A 4,309-nucleotide genomic window follows, 5' to 3' on the forward strand; every position below is an offset into this window, starting at 1 on the left:
TTTCTTGATAAGGTTTATCACTTAATAAAAATTTATCCATTTTTTAATAATTGATTAAAATGAACCTTTCATTAAATTAATTCCCCCTCACTGCACTTAATTTCCCCTTTTTAATGAACTCGTTTCGTGGGATGGGTATACGCGAAGTCTTCGGAGTTGTCTCCGTGGTTAAAACCTGATTATCAAAAGTTGTGGTCTTGATATGTATGGGTTGTTGTTATGTTTTGGTTCAATTTCTTTGTTACGGTTAAGGGTACGGTGTGTAGTTTTTTTTCTTTATTGCCTAATACGGGGATTTTGGGTGTTTGTATGTTACATAGCATGAAGCTTTCGGTCGCATATGTCTCAAGGTCATGTCGAATTTTTTCTAGGCTGTGGTTTGCTTGGGGATAGTTGGTCGAGTCACGTCTTACCGTTTTGGTTGCTATCTTATCCTTGGTTTTTATCTGTTGCTTTGCAGGCATTCTCCTTGTTTGTCTGTGTTTGTGGTGTGTGTGTAACCATCTGAATGGCACTTCTCACGCTCCCCCTATCCAGTATGTCCCACTAGTCAGTAGGGATTACTCTTCCCTACTCACTTTTGAGCCTCTCACGAAGGCGGGACTCACACCTTTCGTGGCTACCTCCTTTCCATTACTTCTAGAGGATTCATCGATGTGTGATGAGTTTCTGGCCTCCTACAGCAAGAAGTCGGGACTGGTCCAGGGTATTTCTATGACTTTGACACCTCGAGGTCTCGGGAAGGCTCTGTCTCTTCCTTCCAAAGGTGAACCCTTTGTTACCACTCGCCAGCTTTTCTCTAACGAAGAGATTTTGAAGCTGTTACAAAAGCAGACAAGGGAAGTTCTGGATGTTAAGCAGGTGATCAACTCTTCAGGAGTTTCCTATTCCATGATCACCGATCCTGTGTGGAAGTTGGTATGTCAGTTTCTCCAAGACAGGTTTATGCCTATAAAAACGCCATCCCATTACTTGTCCAAAGAGCTTTTTACAGCTTCAAGGATGGTGTTAAAAGGAGTAGCTATTGATTGGAGCACTTACCTACTCACTAAGATGGATCAACATTTCATGAAAGTCACCAGGGGCAATGTTACCAATGTCACCTATGGATCGTACTTGTCTGCCTTCTTGACCTACTCAGGTTTACAGAAGAGTGTGCCTCCACCTCCTCCCTCTAATCCAGTACCTCCTCCTCCACCTTCAGATGAGTCAGAACCAATTGATATAGAGGATGATGATTCTCCGCCTCCCCTGGTCATACAGCGCAAACGCTTGAAGCGGGTAGCGGATAAAGCTCCTTCAGTTCTTCCTTCAGTGCCCATTCCTGCTACCTCTGGCAGTGATCTCCCTAGTTATCTCACATATAATAACATGTTCAGAGCACATCGAGAAGGTTCGTTGGATATATCTGTTCCCTCACTGAACAGTCTAGTCTCGGGAGATGCCATTCCTTTCCTATGTAAAGACATTCAGAGTTCCATTGAACTGTCAGTGACAACCTGTATTCAACAGCTGTACGCTTCCTTTTATGAAGAGCTGATGCAGTCTAAGGACCAGTTGCATAAGGCAACATCCGAGTTAGCCTCTGCTAAGGATACCCTAGCAGATTTGTTTAAGCAAATGGAGCAACAAACCCACCTGGTTGCAACCCAAAGAGATGAAATATCTTCTTTGAAGATTCAATTAACAGAGGCTCAATCAGAGGTTACTAGCCTTTCAGAGGAGAAGGAGAGGATGTCCAGAGAAGCGCAAGAGTTCCAAACTCTTTTAGATGGCAAACTTTCAGCCTTACAGACTGCTAATGACACAGTGGAATCACAAGCCTCCCAAATCAAGCAGTTGCAAGATCAACTGGCAAAGTCACGGCCTATTCCTCCAAGCCCTCATGTTCCCTTGATCCCTTCTCTCTCACAGCAGGACTTGGCAGCTCTTCAAAGACAGGCTACCTTGTGTCCTCTATTCCAAGATAAAGTGGAAAGATTGCAGTCCAAAATGGACTTGCTATGGTTTACATTTGAGCAGTACCAGGAATATGTTCCTCCAGACCATTCTTTCTTTGTCCACTATCAATTACAGAAGTTGGCATTCTACATGAAGCTTTCCACGATGGATCTTCCTATTCCAGAGGATGGATGGAGTGGGGCTTGGTCTCCTGATTTGCTGACAGAGGTGGTCTGGATGGTGTTTGAAGATTCTGTCACGACCGATACCATATTGATGTCATATATGTATCTATGAGGAGACTTGTTGATTCCAGATGAAGTGGATATGGCCTGGTATGTGGGGGACGTGGTTTTACAAGATGTTTTGTATGTCAACCATTTGGAGTTGCGAATAGATGACATGTTCCAGAGTTACTCCTCCAAAGTGGCTACTTGCCCTGATAATTCCTGGCATACCATGATTGATTCTGTGGTCCTGAATCAAGACAGAACACAGCCCCTACCTATGCCCAGAGCACTAATCAACTGAGGGTGGATCTCTTAGCTTATCTTTCCAAACATAATCCGTTTGATTCTACCTTTTTTTATGCCTATCATAGAAGATCTACCTTAGGACCTTATGTTCCTACCCTACTGTATTACCAACAAATGGCTCACCGATATGATATATATCTTTCCCTCTATCAATCCAATTCCACAATTATCTTACCCCTTCTTTTCCAACCTTCATCTTTTCCTCAAATTCCCATATTTACATACTGTTCTTTTATTGAGGATAGAGTATTTTCCCCTTCTCCACCATGTCCTTCTGCATCCATTCATGTACCTTCTACATTTCCTATTTATCAATTAACACCCTTCTTAACTGATTCCCTACAATTTTCAGCCACTCCTTCTTTAAATTATTCTTCCTTTTATGATTTTGCCTACCCATCACTTCATCCACTTTTCCTTATTCCACTTCCATCTCCTGCCACTTCTATATCTCAACCACCTCAGTTGATTAGTGACTATGACGGGTTTGATCATCAGATTTCCAGAAGAAGGGGATGGAGCTCGAATGATTCCCTTACATGACCTCAGATAAACTGGCCAGTAATTCCAGGAGAATGGACAGCTGCCAGTCAAGCATACCAGAACTATATTCATTTTGCTCAGCAGTATTCACAGTCTGCAAATCCTTCAGTGAGATTAACTGCTCATTTTGCTTGGTATCTGGCATATATGCATAGGCATTCTCATAGTGATTCAAAGCCTATTCCAAAGTTGTGCATGAATATCAATGTGAGCATTGATTCCCAGCAGCTGTATATATTGTACTTTCATGCCCTATGTTTGCCTAGTAGATACCTTGTCCTGTTGGAAAGGATATGCTACCTTCAGTTTTTTCAGAATCCTCCCAAAACATTTGTAGATGAATCTTTATCTATGGATCGTTTCCGAAATCACCAATCTTTCAAGAGGGATCATCTTCATTGATACCTTTTCCAATGTATGGTGGTTGATTTTTAATGACAGAATCTCTCTTTTTGGAGGAGTCATTCAGATGGTTGTATTGTGTGTAGTGTTTGTGTTGTGAGTTACTTTATGTCATAAGATCGTGGTGGTTGCCTATTCGATTGGCTTTCGTGTGAGCTACATTTTTGAAGAATTATGGTGATGGGGTCGTGGTTGGAGAGTTGAAGATGCTGATGCAGAAGAAGAAGAAACCTCTTATATCCTTTACAAGTTTGTTGAGATTTTTAGTTTGATAAGAAGTGTTAATGTATAAAGGATTTTCCTTTCGTTGTATTTTTATATCAAATACAGGTTATAAGTTGGGGTCGTGGTTGGATGGATTGTTTTTGAAGAGATATTGAAGATCAAAGTTGAGCTTTTGAATGAACTTGTATTCCCTTTTTCCTGGGTCGCGAGGACGCTTCCTTATTAAGTGTGGGGATATGTTGAGTGTTGAAGTGACTTGTTTTTTGGCTGATTTTTGTTGTTTTTGAGAGCTGAATGGTTGATTTTATGAGATGATTGATTGGTTTGGAAGTGGTTTGAGAGTGTTTTGGATTATATTGATTATGTTTTGGAAGTTCATGATGTTTATTAGTAGAGATATGAGGTTCTGATATGTTCTGATAGGTTCTGATTGGTTCTGTATACCTTCTGTATAGCTTCTGTTTGTTCTGATTGTCTTCTGTATGAGGGATGGATTGATGATTGATGAAGATTGAGATCTTGTGAAAGCTTATTGAATGGTTTTTGAGAGTTTGAAATGGTTTGAGTATGAGTTATGAGGTTTTGATGACCTTCTGTAACCTTCTGTAGGTCTTCTGTAGAGCTTCTGTCTCTGTTCTGTAACTGTTCTGTAGCTGTTCTGG

The sequence above is a fragment of the Lygodium microphyllum genome, chromosome 4 (assembly GCF_053477565.2).
Source record: "Lygodium microphyllum isolate KBCC chromosome 4, Lygodium_microphyllum_v1.1.10, whole genome shotgun sequence".
Taxonomy (NCBI): Eukaryota; Viridiplantae; Streptophyta; class Polypodiopsida; order Schizaeales; family Lygodiaceae; genus Lygodium; species Lygodium microphyllum.